The sequence below is a fragment of the Dendrobates tinctorius genome, unplaced genomic scaffold, assembly GCF_039654945.1.
Source record: "Dendrobates tinctorius isolate UK_male_01 unplaced genomic scaffold, ASM3965494v1 ptg000152l, whole genome shotgun sequence".
NCBI lineage: Eukaryota > Metazoa > Chordata > Amphibia > Anura > Dendrobatidae > Dendrobates > Dendrobates tinctorius.
The window spans coordinates 169,081-186,305 of NW_027361819.1; positions in this window are offsets into that span (position 1 = coordinate 169,081).

The following is a 17,225-nucleotide window of genomic DNA, read 5'->3' on the forward strand; positions in this document are numbered from 1 at the left end:
TGGTCACTAAAGACCTCATTAATACGTGTCAACCACGTCTGCTCACGCGTCTTAAAGTTCATTGAATTTTTGGAGACAGTAGCTGTGAAAAACACAGAAAATACAGATAATACAAAAAATCTCCAAATCATAATACCTAATTAATAGTGGAAAAATTCCACCATGTTCAAACATGAACATATAAGCAACAACTCTGAATACAATTAGAACAAGACAGAAAAGATTGAGTCTAAGCTAATATACAAAAATAGCAAATTTTATTTAATAAAAAGGCTGACATGTACAGACATGGGTACAAGCAACATAGAATAACAGACATGAGCAGAACAGATAAAGAAGGGTCAAGGATCAATCCTCAATGTAGTGACCTATATACCCTAGATCGTAGCAAATACCCTACCCATGGTAGAAGTACATGTAAGACGGAAAAAATGCCAGTGAATCATATCAACTGTCTATATGCGGAGAAAGTATAATACAAAGAGTGTATCACCCAAATAGTAGACCGCATCTTCCAAACAAGCCTGATGATAAAAATAAATACCTAAAGGCAAGAATAAGAATAATTACCCGTCATAATGTAGTTCCCAGGGGCAGGAAAGAAGACCCCGACGCACGTTTCGGTGTGGATGTCCTTCTTCAGGGGGCATGGCTTTAATGAGCCCACATTCCCATTTAAATACCCACTAAATATGGTGTTTAGCCAATCAGCGCATAGATAACCGGCGACACTGCTACATCGTCATTAGTAAGTGTCCCATATATCTGTGTTGACCAATGGTATTATACAAATGTCGACATGTCCTCCAATATCGTGCTAAAGCCTCATTAGCCACTTCCCAGGAAGTCAACGAGAGGGAGGGCAATGACTTCTATTGCCAGCTAAACACCACAACGTCACTTCCGCCCACACTGGGGCGGAAGGGCGTCACTATCACCCAGGAAACCCGATAACATACGGCAGCCAAAGCATGATAATGATGGAACAGGAAGACCATTACTCCTGCTGCCAGCTTAGTGCCGTAACGTCACTTCCGCCCATTGGAGGGCGGGAGGAGGCGATGTCAGAAGGAGGGAATAACATGTCCTCCAATGGCAGATCTGCGCGCACCTACCACCCGAGGAAACCAAGTCACATGGAGCGGCCGGCGCCTGGCCGTAACCAGGCAACATGGCAAACAAAGGTAGCAGGCGCGCGCCGGAAATGCCCGGCAGAGATACTCTGAATCTAATAGAATCAGGCAATGAAAAGAAAGGGGAGGCAAGGTAAAACAGGCAGCAGGGGTAATCAGCATATATATATCAATGCATCTTTCTATAAAAGAGCAGGCAGGATGAAGAATCTCTATACATAATATAATAAGTAATGGACTAAGTGAATATAAATAATTCTAACTGCAATTCTATAGATGCATAAATCAAAATGGAAGTTAATCAGATTTGATGATATATTATCACTTCATTGGATTAGTTGTTAATGCATATATATCTATATACAAAATAAATCCAAGGAAAAGTACAAACATCTAATAGGTTCATGCTACACAATGTATTTAGACAGAGAATATAATATACAAAACATCCAAAGACATATTATATAGATGGCACTAAGACATAGTGCTCAATCTGAGTCCAATTTTAGAAAGTGTGTATGAGAGAGCCTGTTCAGAGATGCCAAAACTTGATAAGATGTCCACAGACTTTTGATAGCAGCAACTGATAGCTCGTGAGAAGATCATCAATGGGATAAGGGGTAAGATGAAGATTTGTCACTGAGGAAAATATAAATAAACAAGTAAACCACATATAAACATCAACATAGAATTAAAAGCCAGATTAAAACTCAGGTAAGGTAATTTATGGATAAGTATAAGATCATAGTGGAACACGGGACTGAGGCACAGATGGTTCACAGGAATGAAGCAAAACCCTGTGATTCATTTAAACCTTGTGGACACATGGTTCCCAAGATAGTAATCCATCTGCATTCTTTCTGCGCTAGTAGGCGCTGTATATCCCCACCTCGTATTCCACTATGAACGTGTTGGATACCCCTAAAAATTGTTGGCTGAGATACATAGACGACGTATTTATCGTCTGGCAGGGGACTGAACCAGATTTGCATGGATTTATGGAGAGACTAAATCATAATAATCTCAATATTAAACTTACCTATATGGTCAGTAAGACCGAGGTAGATTTTCTTGATATTAAAATCTTAGTCGATGAACATTTTCAACTACAAACAGATATATATCGTAAACCTACATCAGTAAACTCATTACTCCATGCCAGCTCCTGCCATCCAGAGGCTACCATCAGGGCCATTCCTACGGGACAATTTCTCAGATTAATGAGGGTCTGTTCATCGGACCAAAGATTTGAGAATCAGGCCAAGGATCTTAAATCTAGATTTCAAATGAGGGGTTATAGCAATAGGAACATTAAGTTTGGATATGAGAGGGCTAAGAGGAGTTATCGGACCTCCCTCCTGTATTCAAAGAACAGAAAAAGTAAACAAACTGAGAGTCACATTAGGTTCATCTCGACATATAATAGTGAATGGTCAACCATGAGGGAGTGTCTGCAACGGCACTGGAATATTTTAAAGATTGATCCATCTCTAGCTACCGTTTTACCAGAAAGGCCCTCTATGACAGCCAGGAGAGGTAATAACTTGTCTGATATACTGGTACATAGCCATTACGTCCCGCGGATAAAAAATATTTTTAACTCTAAAGGCCCACCACAGGGATGTTTTCCCTGTGGAAATTGCATGTCCTGTAAAAATATCATACGCACTAATAATTTTGTGTCATCTGATGGTCTTCAACAATTTTCAATCAGACAATATATTACCTGCAGTACGACACACGTGATATACTATGCCACCTGCGGATGTAATAAAATCTATATTGGTTTAACTTCACGCCAACTTCGAACCCGTACACGGGAGCATGTACGGGACATTATGGCAGCAGCTACCGTCACAGACCTCTCGACTCTTAAGACCATACCAAAACATTACAAAGCATTCCACCAATGCAACCCAAAATCATTTCTGGTTAGGGGTATCCAACACGTTCATAGTGGAATACGAGGTGGGGATATACAGCGCCTACTAGCGCAGAAAGAATGCAGATGGATTACTATCTTGGGAACCATGTGTCCACAAGGTTTAAATGAATCACAGGGTTTTGCTTCATTCCTGTGAACCATCTGTGCCTCAGTCCCGTGTTCCACTATGATCTTATACTTATCCATAAATTACCTTACCTGAGTTTTAATCTGGCTTTTAATTCTATGTTGATGTTTATATGTGGTTTACTTGTTTATTTATATTTTCCTCAGTGACAAATCTTCATCTTACCCCTTATCCCATTGATGATCTTCTCATAAGGCAATCAGTTGCTGCTATCAAAAGTCTGTGGACATCTTATCAAGTTTTGGCATCTCTGAACAGGCTCTCTCATACACACTTTCTAAAATTGGACTCAGATTGAGCACTATGTCTTAGTGCCATCTATATAATATGTCTTTGGATGTTTTGTATATTATATTCTCTGTCTAAATACATTGTGTAGCATGAACCTATTAGATGTTTGTACTTTTCCTTGGATTTATTTTGTATATAGATATATATGCATTAACAACTAATCCAATGAAGTGATAATATATCATCAAATCTGATTAACTTCCATTTTGATTTATGCATCTATAGAATTGCAGTTAGAATTATTTATATTCACTTAGTCCATTACTTATTATATTATGTATAGAGATTCTTCATCCTGCCTGCTCTTTTATAGAAAGATGCATTGATATATATATGCTGATTACCCCTGCTGCCTGTTTTACCTTGCCTCCCCTTTCTTTTCATTGCCTGATTCTATTAGATTCAGAGTATCTCTGCCGGGCATTTCCGGCGCGCGCCTACTACCTTTGTTTGCCATGTTGCCTGGTTACGGCCAGGCGCCGGCCGCTCCATGTGACTTGGTTTCCTCGGGTGGTAGGTGCGCGCTGATCTGCCATTGGAGGACATGTTATTCCCTCCTTCTGACATCGCCTCCTCCCGCCCTCCAATGGGCGGAAGTGACGTTACGGCACTAAGCTGGCAGCAGGAGTAATGGTCTTCCTGTTCCATCATTATCATGCTTTGGCTGCCGTATGTTATCGGGTTTCCCGGGTGATAGTGACGCCCTTCCGCCCCAGTGTGGGCGGAAGTGACGTTGTGGTGTTTAGCTGGCAATAGAAGTCATTGCCCTCCCTCTCGTTGACTTCCTGGGAAGTGGCTAATGAGGCTTTAGCACGATATTGGAGGACATGTCGACATTTGTATAATACCATTGGTCAACACAGATATATGGGACACTTACTAATGACGATGTAGCAGTGTCACCGGTTATCTATGCGCTGATTAGCTAAACAGCATATTTAGTGGGTATTTAAATGGGAATGTGGGCTCATTAAAGCCATGCCCCCTGAAGAAGGACATCCACACCGAAACGTGCGTCGGGGTCTTCTTTCCTGCCCCTGGGAACTACATTATGACGGGTAATTATTCTTATTCTTGCCTTTAGGTATTTATTTTTATCATCAGGCTTGTTTGGAAGATGCGGTCTACTATTTGGGTGATACAATCTTTGTATTATACTTTCTCCGCATATAGACAGCTGATATGATTCACTGGCATTTTTTCCGTCTTACATGTACTTCTACCATGGGTAGGGTATTTGCTACGATCTAGGGTATATAGGTCACTACATTGAGGATTGATCCTTGACCCTTCTTTATCTGTTCTGCTCATGTCTGTTATTCTATGTTGCTTGTACCCATGTCTGTACATGTCAGCCTTTTTATTAAATAAAATTTGCTATTTTTGTATATTAGCTTAGACTCAATCTTTTCTGTCTTGTTCTAGAAGCAATCAAGTGCAGAGCAGACAGTGAACTCGGCTCACAGGCAGAGACCCCTGCGTCCAGGCTGCTGCTGGAGCTGATGACTTTTCTGCAGCAGGGAGCTTTCAAGGAGAGCGCGCTCAGCCAGGATTGGGTGAGTGACCTCCCCTCTCCTCTGCAGAAGAGCGGTCACATGACTCACTCCCTGCTGCAGCATGTAGTTGTATCGGCGCGATCTGCACGCCGATATAGTTACATAGCATAGCTCGGGTGGGCCCCATCAGAGTGCGTGGCCCGGGGCCACCACCACTCTGCCCCCTGGGTAGCTACGCTACTGATTTAAAGGGATCCTGTCAGCAGGATTGTGCACAGTAACCTACACCCAGTGTCAGGACGGCGCCGTTATACTGAGTACAATGATACAAGAAAAAATTGGATCAACTTGCTGATTATATAAAAAAAAAATCACTTTTTTATTTCACACTATTTAAAAAAAGAGAACAACTGTGTCCAAGTGAATATAAAAATGTGATCTCTGTATTTATATTCACTTGGACACAATTGTTCTCTTTTTTATATGGTGTGAAATAAAGAAGTGATATTTTTGTATAGTATACCGTATTCAGCAAGTTGATCCCATTTTTTCTTGTACCTATATCCGATGATCAGACGGACTATGGATCTTTGCTGCAGCATTCCAGGCTACCAAGCACTGATTACACGGTGAGGCAAGTTCCCCTTTTTCTCTTTTTCATTTCTGTTGATTACACTGATACCTGGTGATGAAATCCGTCTTGTGGTTGTTGTGGAATCTTTATTGTCAGTTTTGAGTTAATGATATCCTCGTGCTCCGGGGCGGCCTGTGGGGGGGTCTTCACGTGGTCTATGATTAGGTATTCATCTGTTTGGCTCCTGACAGGTCACTGATCCCTGACTGCCCCCTAGTTTACATAATGAATATTATATCTATATCTTGGAAAAAGAAAAACCCCTCTGCAGGCAGGTACCAGCCGTGGCTCCTGCGCAGCATCATTACTGCATGTTTAGTGTCCAAGTAATCACTGTTCTTCATGTTATTGATCAAGTACAAAAAAAAAATCAGTTTGAAAATGGTGACTGCCATGCCTGCGCTGTAGCAGCTATTGGAGAACAACCAACCACAAGACAGATTTCATCACCAGGTATCAGTGTAATCAGTATAACAGCGCTGACCTGACACTGTGTGTAGTAACTGAGCACATTCCTGCTCACAGGTTCCCTTTAAAGTCTCCAAAAATTGTCCCCAATCCACTGAGTAGGGGATAATTTTTAGATCTGTGTGGGTCTGTGACCACCATAATAGGGGAAATATAATATATAGTCAATCGCTCCTGCCCCCTGCATGTCTATGGCAATGATGAAGATATCCGATTTATGGGCTCTCGTCACTCACATAGATATTTAATTGAGAAGCCAGTTAAAAGAGAGGGGTCAGATCCACTCTTCTGCTTTTATATCTGCCATCTCATTCTTAAAAATATGTTTACAGCCTGAAAGTGCTCTCTTCTTCTTGACCTGCCCATGTAGCAATCTGACAATTGCCCAACAATTAGCAAAATGCTTAGCCTTCATGTGAGATTTATAAAACTGATTTAAAAATCATCGTACTTGGCAGCACATCATCTTGTGTAAACAGTAATGTGCTGCCGAGAGCCTATGTGCATAGAACAATATATTACAGATCGTTCCGTCCACATGAGACGTGCCGTCAGCCTCTATAATCTGTCTATTAAATGACTGTTGGTGGACAAACATAAGGCCGATCACCGTTAAATGAGCTGTGTAAACCTGGTATTAGAATACGAGTCAAACTGTTTGGCTTCAACCCGGATAAGAACATGAAATACGTATCTGAGAAATGTAGATGACCACAGTCCTGGCAATACAGACCCTTCAGGAGTGAAAGTTGTGAGCGATCCATGGAGTCTTTACCAAGAAAGACACTAGGCCCATAGAGGTACAAGAGGTTGATCACTTTTGTTGTTGATTAGGGGGCTATGTTGGGGCTCGTGTTGTATGTAGGGGGCTATTTGGTGGGTTATATTGTATTTATTTACCTATTGGCAATGACTGATAACACCTCTATATACAGTAGATAACACTGATGGGTCGAGTTATATATATATATATAACATAGAGGTGACCCAACCGTGATGATCAACTGGCTTCTGAAAGAAGACAGAAAGTTTGAGTCTAATATAGGTCCAGTGGTCAGCATGACAAGCCAATCTTGTGAGATCACCTCTCCCTGTAGTAAAAAGTAGGGCGTAGTCAGCTTCTGGTACACAATGAAGACTCAATAGGCTGCAATCTGTTTAGATTGGGGGTCTCAAACACGTTGGCCATATGTGGATCATGAGGCTACATTCTGAGGCCCACATGGCACCGGAGTCTAAAGACAGAACCATAACCAGGAAGGAGGCCACTGATGCCAGTGACTTCTCTAGATGGATATGTCCTCCGATGAACATTCAGCTAAAAACATATTGGAGGAGCAAAGAGCCGGTGGCTCTCTGCACTGCAATCATTACACACGACGCCGGCAAATCAGATGCCAGCAGCTGACATCAGCATGTGTGTTGCTGATGGTGCTTGATGCCACTGGCTATAAAGCAGGATGAGGACACCGCACGTTGTAGGGGTGAAGAGAGGTAAAATGGGTCAGTTATTTATTTTTTATGTATGTGTAGATTGGCAGGGTGGGGACATAAGGACATTATAACAGGATGGGGGTGAGGAAGGGTAACATTAATACAGGAAGGGAAGCGAGGATGGGATATAATTACAGGATGGGGCCATGATGGGAAACATTATTATTTGGGCCTATATTATTGTTTTAGTGACACTATATTTGCCATAGTAATACCCTTTGAGTCATCCAGTCACAGTGGTCTGTAAGGCCCTGCAATAAGTAGAATCAAACAGAAGTGTCAGTGTAAGGCCATGTTCACAATATCAGTATTTGGTCAGTATTTTACATCAGTATTTGTAACCTGGAGAGGAACAATCAGAGGAAAATTATAATAGGAACACGTCACCACTTCTGCATTTATCACCCACTGCTGGTTTTGCCTTACAAATACTGATGTAAAATACTGACCAAATACTGATGTGTGAACATGGCCTAAAACTCACAAATCTAATATCTTGCGGTACAGAAGTATTGAAATTGTATTAGCAATCAGGCAAGTAAAAAAGTTAAAATCCCATATAGTGACTAAGTAAGAAGCTTAAAAAATGCCAAAATAAAATCAATGGGCATTAGAAATATTGTTTTATGTAAAAGGCTAAAGTAAACAAAAAAAATACAGCTACGTGATATAGTCACATACGGAAGGACTCAAGATATACAACTGCACCATAACCCGTGTCATCAGCACCATATAACACATTCTGACACAGAAAAAATAGAACAAAAAGCCGTATAGAAAAAATAAATGATATCACTGAAAAAAATCATCGTGTGTCGGCCAAGTGTGAGAACCCTGGTTTAGACCAAGCGGTTTGGAAGTTTATCCCACAAGTTGCAAAACACAGAAAAATAAAATACTGATTACACTAAATAAAACCAGTCCCTGTGTTTGGATAAGGCCGAGCTAATCCCAGCCCTTTTTAGTATTAACTTTTATTAGTCACAGTCTCCATAGTGGCCTTGAATGTGTGATCATTTGACCCCTTGTACTATATATCTATTATATATAGTGCAATATCACAGTATCGCAGTGTATCGTTCTAATCAGGTTTTATATGAAGCTCAGCCTTTCTGGGCTTCATAGGTTTACCAACATGGAGGTTATTCCTCAGGCCTCAAGCTGACATGGCAACCCATAGGCACCATGTGATAACGTCACGAGGGGCCGATGTTGTTTAGCCAAAATGTTTGTGAAACTATAGATACTAGAATATTTATTACTTCTCCAAGGAACTTGAACATGTGATCCTTTGTTCCTGTAGGCGATGCACTGCACTACACAAGTGCAGAAGTAGTGCAGTGTATCACCTGTTCCTGTCTGTGCTATAAATGCCATTGGAAGGGACTGATAGCCAAAGGTGCACAGTAGACAAGAGGGCATTGTTAGGCCTCCAATTTGTAAGAGAATGGTCAGCTATAATATACTGATCTGCCATTATCAACCAGGCAGCCATCTTGTGAAAGTTAGGAAAGAATATATTCAACTTTTACAATAGAACTAATAAGATGTACTTTGGAAAGCAGATGGAGGATGTAAAATGAGATCATGCCCATTAACAAAATTAGCAGACGTGCATGCAGGTAAATTGGATCAGCCTCAGGGCAATGAAAAAATAGAACCAATGAATATATGGTCAATATATGTATTTATGATAGTGTTAGTAGAAAACAGACTTCTACAATTGGCAAATGTATAAATTTATGGGTTTAGTCTAGGAGGAGTAATAAAAATAATGTCAGTAGCTAGAGAGAATATTGAATTCATGGGTTCCCGTCTTGAACCCTGTTTTGTGCCTGCATGCTTCAACTTCACTGACTAATCCGCACCTGTTCTGCCGTGTATCTCTTAATAATCTTCGACCTCAGCTTGATAAGAGGATTGTCTATGACCTTTTTCCCGGCTCTTCCAGCTCTCAGTAGGACTTTTTCTTACACAATTGCCACAGCAACCCAAAATGGGAGGCCGATGGGTTGACAGAGGGAGTGCTCGCGATCGCTCAGATTTCTGGCATCGCTGTCACTATTGGCTCTGCTGGGAGAACCATAGATGATAAACCAAAGAGTGAACTAAAAGGACAGCCGGGGGTGCTACAGCGTATAATATCTGCACGCAGAAACAGGATTTGTAATGGTTTCTACTGAGAATTGTATTTTTTTTCCAGGGCTAATCCATCATAAAAATAGTGACATGTAAGACATTATAAGTAAAACATCTTATTTCTATACGTTCCCATCAGCTAAAGGCGCAGTGCGGAGACCAGATAACCGAATCATTATCTTCCATCGTCTTCCTCCTCGTATCTTCGCAGTAACATCTTTTGTTGCTCCAATATCTTACATGAAAATTCAGAATATATATCATTTTATACCTTTTTCTAAAGCCATGATGGACGATCTTCCTTGACATGTCAGGGTTATTCTGTATATAGATGTCAGAAGAAATGTGCAAATAAAGGTAATTGAACATTTCATTATTTTGCACAAAATTCATGAACCATCTGCACCATTTTAAAGAATTTGGTGCAAAAAAAAAACGGCAACAATAAACACAAGACATAAAGCAAAAGTGACTTTTAAAAACTTAAATGATAAATCAGGGCCAATATCTTAAGCAAAACAAAACAAAAGCTCAACTAAAGGTTGTAATATTCTTCTATCTTATGGTCTTATATGTGAAAGATGTGAGAAAGGACACAGCCAATCTTCACCACCGGCTCTTCAAATCCATCTAATATTAGAGGGTGGAAGGCATTGTAACAGGATGGGGGCCAGTACCGAGGACATTATTACAGGATGAGGGTCTGGACAGAGGACATTATTACAGGATAGTGGCCAGGAATTGGGACTTTATGAAAGAAAGGAGCCAGGAAGGAGGACATTATTACAGGATGGGCCAGGATGAAGGACACTATTATAGTGTCACTGTCCATCTGACCAACATGATCTTGGGCGCTAATGTCAAAATTTTGCACCGATGTCCATAGAACTGTAGTTACGCTCCTGGTTAAACTAGTGGCAAATATACACTTAAAGAGCTTCTCCGGGGAAATAAAAGTTAGAATGGATTGTCATATTCAACCACTACTTCCATCCATTCCCTATGTGGCTGTTGAGCACTGCCCTTGGCATTTCCTGGAAGCCCCAAAGAGGATGAGGTTCAGTTTTAGGACCCCTGTTCTTCTCCATCTACACCTTGAGACTGGGACAACTCATGAAGTCTCATGGCTTTCAGTATCACCTCTATGCCGATGACACACAGATCTACCTCTCTAGACCTGATATCACCTTCATTAACCAGAATCCGACAATTTCAGTCCTCTATTTCATCTTTCTTCTCTGCTAGATTTCTAACACTTAACATGGTTAAAACCAAATTCATCATCTTTCCACCATTTCATTCAACCCTCCAATTGACCTATCCATCAAAATCAATGGTTTGACTCTGATCTCCTCTTCCTGATGAGTTGAACTCAAAAATATCTCCCGAATCTGCAGATTCCTCAACCATGAATCTGCAAAAGCACTAATGCATAAACTCATCATCTCCCGCCTCGACTACTGCAACCTCCTGCTCGGTGGCCTCCCTTGTAACACTATCGCACCCATCCAATCTATCCTAAAATTTGCTGCCCAACTAATCCACCTGTCACCCTGCTATTCCCTGGCTTCTCCCCTCTTTCAATTCCTTCACTGGCTCCCCAATACCCAGAGACTCCTGCTCAAAACCCTAACTTTGGCATACAAAGCCATCCACAACCTGTCTTCATGCAACCTCCGATCATCACAAGATGTCCTTCTCTACTCCTCTTTTATCTCCTCTTCCCACAGTCGCATACTAGATTTCTCCAGTGGTTTCCCTCTACTCTGGAACTGTGTACCCCAACATATCAGACTCTCGCCTACCATGGGAACCTTCAAAAAGGAACATGAAGAAATACCTCTTCCGACAAGCTTACAACCTACACTAAAAATCTCTCCACCATACAGATGCTCAAGCATCTCTACCCTCACCTACTGTATCTTCACCTATCCTTTGTAAACTGTGATCCCTGGTGAGCAGGGTCTTCTCTCCTCCAGTAGCAGTTGGTGATTTGTGTTTTTTAAAGATTATTGTACTTAATTTTATGCATACCCTTTTCACATAAATGGCGCTTTAATAATAAATAATAATAATACTGCTGTGCAGCTGTGAGCAGGTTTCGGAATGCAGTGATAGAAAAGAGACAGAGCAAGGGTTAACACTTTTAATTAACACAGGGATACTCCACGCAGGGAGATAAACAGTTAAATGAGGGGAAAACAACCAGTTCAGATGTAAAGGATATACTTATACTGATTGAAGGAACAACGGATATAGTAGTAGTAATAGTTCTGGAAGGCTTAACTTATCCAGTCAGTCGGTTTTCCGGCAGTGGGATTCACAAAGCAAGCGATGGTGCCAACAACGGCTGGCACGGGGTTGGTCTGGTGAAGTCCTGGAAATAACGATGATCCGTTAGTCTCTGATACCTTCCGCTGAGCCCTTAGTCCATATGTTGATGTGGCAGGAAGGGTATGGGCCACAGCACTGTCTGAGCCCAACGTGGCTCGGCAAATATACAACGGGGGGTCAGGGAGCAGTTCACGGTCACACACCCAGTCTCTCTTAGGCGGCACACGCACAGCACTCATGGGCCCAGGGCGTTTGGCACCTTGCTCTGCGCGGGCCAACTGGCACATGGCACGTCTCTGCTCAGTCTTTGCGGGTGGCAACGGGGATGCTCGAGCATGGGCCTGCGCTGCTATGGTGCTCGAGGGATGGCGCACTCACTTCTCCCTTCTGCAAGCTGTCTGTTCCCGCCAAGTCTGACTGCTTCCGCGCACACTGAGACTTCATCAACTTTGCCAAAGCCCCTGCTTCCAGATGCAAAGGTCGGTCCGGTCCCTAAACTTCCCCCCGGCAGTTCCAGACCCGGTGCAGAGCAGGTACCCATGGCCTGGTCCTTCTTCCTCCACAGCTGGAAAAGAAAGGGAGTCGAGTAGACCATAGAGCATTTGAAGTTTTAAAAAAGTGCGCAATTATATTTCTACTCTGGGAAATTGATGACATTGCTTGTCAATAATTTGGGGAAATGTTTGTACTCCAAGTTGGGTCTCTTTCATGTGTGTTGCCTGTAGCAGTATGGCTCCCACACCGGCAGGCCTGCACTTACTTTCAGTGAACTACCAGTGTTACTATCCTTACATTTTTATAACATTTGTGGTCTACCAAGCTGATATCTGTGCCACCTGAGTGTGGCTGATCAAAAATCACGTTTAAGATGTTGCATGAGGTATCAGGGCTCCCAGCACAGCCGGGCTACACTCTCACCCCCCTTGTCTTAATGTAAACTTAAATTCCAAGCTTTAAATGCTGGTCAGACCTTGATACCTTGTGCATGTCCCATGGCTGACTGCTGTTGTGCCATTATCAAATTTGTACTATGGGTCAATTGATGGCACTTTTCAGGTGTCTGCCCCTAATTCAAGCTTTTTACCCACCCTGAAGGTGCTGTCTATGCGTTTGGTTTTGCCTCCCATTGAATTCAAAGAGGTTCGGATAAGTTCGACGAACATCGGTCTGTTTGCGGAATCCAAACCTTAAAAGATTCTCTCATCTCAACTTGTTAGGAGGGGCCTACGTCCATCTTTTTTCTGCGAGTGGAATACTGGAAAATTCCTGCTCAAGTGCTCTGATCATAGGGCACTTTAACCCTTTTTGCGTAGACACATCCACATCTCCAGCAGCGTTTAATGGCACAGATGATGAGTTTGAGGTGTGGGATATCAGTGGTCAGGGGGGGTCTTTACACGACCAAGACAATGTGACCAAGCAGTATGCAGACATGGACTTCCCACTGTCAGGGTCACACGCCATCCTCAGGCGATCATTGGTAAATGACTACACCAATGGCTCAAGGTGAGTGATGAGGTATGGAGACTGGTGGTGGTGGATGGACACCCTGGGTAATCCTAGAAGGGTAAATAAAGCCGCTCTGCCAGGCTCTCGTGTGAAATCAGTATAAGACAAGGAGCCGCTGAGTGGGGACATATAGACAGCTGTGACATCTCCGCCCACATGCAATGACTGACAGGTGCCCCCTCCGTATCTTGCCAGAGGAGGCTTGGAAAAAACATCTCTCCATCCTATGCTGCCATCAAATACATATAGTCATATGTTAAAGTTTGGGCACCCCTATTAATGTTAACCTTTTTTCTTTATAACAATTTTGGTTTTTGCAACAGCTATTTCAGTTTCATATATCTAATAACTGATGGACTCAGTTATATTTCTGGATTCAAATGAGGTTTATTGTACTAACAGAAAATGTGCAATCTGCATTTAAACAAAATTTGACCGGTGCAAGAGTATGGGCACCCTTATCATTTTCTTGATTTGAACACTCCTAACTACTTTTTACTGACTTCCTGAAGCACTAAATTGGTTTTGTAACCTCATTGAGCTTTGAACTTCATAGCCAGATGTATCAAATCAGGAGAAAAGGTATTTAAGGTGGCCACTTGCAAGTAGTTCTCCTATTTGATTCTCCTATGAAGAGTGGCATCATGGGCTCCTCAAAACAACTCTCAAATGATCTGAAAACAAAGATTATTCAACATAGCTTTTCAGGGGAAGGATACAAAAAGTTGTCTCAGAGATTTAACCTGTCAGTGTCCACTGTGAGGAACATAGTAAGGAAATGGAAGAACACAGGTACAGTTCTTGTTAAGTCCAGAAGTGGCAGGCCAAGAAAAATACCAGAAAGGCAAAGAAGAATGGTGAGAACAGTCACGGACAGTCCACAGACCACCTCCAAAGACCGGCAGCCTCATCTTGCTGCAGATGGTGTCACTGTGCATCGGTCAACAATACAGCGCACTTTACACAAGGAGAAGCGGTATGGGAGAGTGATGCGAAAGAAGCTGTTTCTGCCAGCACGCCACAAGCAGAGGCGCCTGAGGTCTGCAAAAGCACATTTGGACAAGCCAGTTACATTTTGGAAGAAGGTCCTGTGGACTGTTGAAGCAAAGATTGAGTTGTTTGGTCATACAAAAAGGCGTTATGCATGGAGGCTAAAAAACACAGCATTCCAAGAAAAACACTTGCTACCCACAGTAACATTTGGTGGAGGTTCCATCATGCTTTGGGGCTGTGTGGCCAATGCCGGCACCAGGAATCTTGTTAAAGTTGAGGGTCGCATGAATTCAACTCAGTAACAGCAGATTCTTGACAATAATGTGCAAGAATCAGTGACGAAGTTGAAGTTACGCAGGGGATGGATATTTCAGCAAGACAATGATCCAAAACACCGCTCCAAATCTACTCCGGCATTCATGCAGAGGAGCAATGACAATGTTCTGGAATAGGCATCCCAGTCCCCAGACCTGAAGATCATTGACCATCTGTGGGATGAATGAAGCGGGCTGTCCATGCTCGGCGACCATCAAACTTAACTGAACTGGAATTGTTTTGTAAACAGGAATGGTCACAAATACCTTCATCCAGGATCCAGGAACTCGTTATTAGCTACAGGAAGCGACTAGAGGCTGTTATTTTTGCAAAAGGAGGATCTACGAAATATTAATGTCACTTTTATGTTGAGGTGCCCATACTTTTGTACCGGTCAAATTTTGTTTAAATGCAGATTGCACATTTTCTGTTAGTACAATAAACCGCATTTGAATCCAGAAATATAACCGAGTCCATCAGTTATTAGATATATGAAACTGAAATAGCTGTTGCAAAAACCAAAATTGTTATAAAGAAAAAAGGTTAACATTAATAGGGGTGCCCAAACTTTAACGTATGACTGTAATGTGTCAGCAACGTGAAAGGGGTTCTCCATCTGTACAAGTGTTTACCACTGAAATATATCCAATTACTAACTTACCTCCATTGTCAAACCTCCATCCAAGTCCACTGTCAGCGCCAATCTCGGAAGCTTCACTTACCATGTCTGAGGAGAGTGCTTACTATATAGATAGGTGACCAGTGCAGTATTTGAAGGGGGCTGTATCTAAGCCTGCCCCCTTCCCTGACTATGAATCAGAAGGGAAAAAGGGTTGGTCCAACTCCAAGACGGGAGGTGTACTCTGCAGTGTACATATACACACACACACATACATATGTATATACACATATACATATTTTGCGGGGGTTTCGGCTCTCTGGCAGCCCCTAGGATATACACAGCCACATTGTTGATTTCTGCCGCACTAGGGTGTGGCCCGTCTTAATTGTCTGTGGCCAAATTGGATCTTTGGTAAAGATTGTACGTGCACGTAGAAAAGAATACACAAGACAAGATGTATCGTGTCAGTATGATTCTTCTCTGTCTTTAATCCAAAAATGAACAGCTTTTATACAGAGTTTGTGTTATTACATCATGGGTACATTTCTAAGTTATTATTTACCGTTCCCATGCCGCTACATATCACTATGTACGTTTCTGAGTTACTGTTTACTATTCTCATATGCTACATAATCACCGTGTACATAAGTATTGTTCTTTAGCCCGATCCACCCTTATCCACCCAATATTGCGGTATTACATGAAGCCTAGGTGGGTCCTATACAGAAATAATTCAGCAGAAAATCAGAAATATCTTAAAGCAACTTGATCCTAAAAGCGTCTATATAGTGGTACAGTTTTGATTCTTGTATATATTCATATGCCATATATTTTCCCCTTAACAGTCCCTCCTTTGGAGATATGCAAAATCAAAATCCTAATCTCGTCGAACCTATCGATCTGTCCTCCCGGCCTACCTATCTCAACAGTGCTGGAACCTAACTAACTAATCTTCACCGTATATACGAGACGACCCATCTCTAGTAGATGGACCCCCTCCTAACGGACTTTGCACTGGAGGAAGTCAGATCCTGGACTTTCCCTCGTTGGCTTGCTTCAGGCAGGCATATTCCGGAGGTGGTGCTTGCATGTTTTCATCGGGACATTTTTCATACAGGGGATCTTCGAAATCGGCATGCATGGTCATCACTGTGGTTTCCATAGTTTTCATCGTCATCATTTTCTTAAGGCATGGAGCTATGCAGCATAGAATTAAAGAAGATATGATCAAAGAACATAAAATAACTTTTGCAAACTTAATGGGTCAATAATTGCCTTTATGACATCCCCAGTATATTTTATAAACCGTTGTTGATTATTGTATAAATAGTTTATCCGCTTTGCATTCTTATTTACGGGGATGGTGGGTTTAAACACAACTATTGTCTCGTTCTCGACTTTGAATTTGTCAGGTGCTCCCTGTGTGCCCCCACTGGTATCTATGCTTCTTAGCCAAAATTTACCTTTTGTGTCACCATTTTCCCTCCCAAGTTTAGTACTTGAGCCTAGTACATATAACCCTTGCTCATACTCTGAAGGGTTGTCAATAGTAAGGTACAGAACTATGCATCCCTCCTTGGGGCAGTAAGCGGTAGTGACGGGGAGTATTGAATCTGGAAGGCCACTCTGACCCTTAAAATGGGCTTTGGACAGGGTCATGCGACTTAATAGGCTTGTTCCCCATTTGTCCCTTCGCTGTAGGGCCTGGGCTGGTTGATGTCTCCA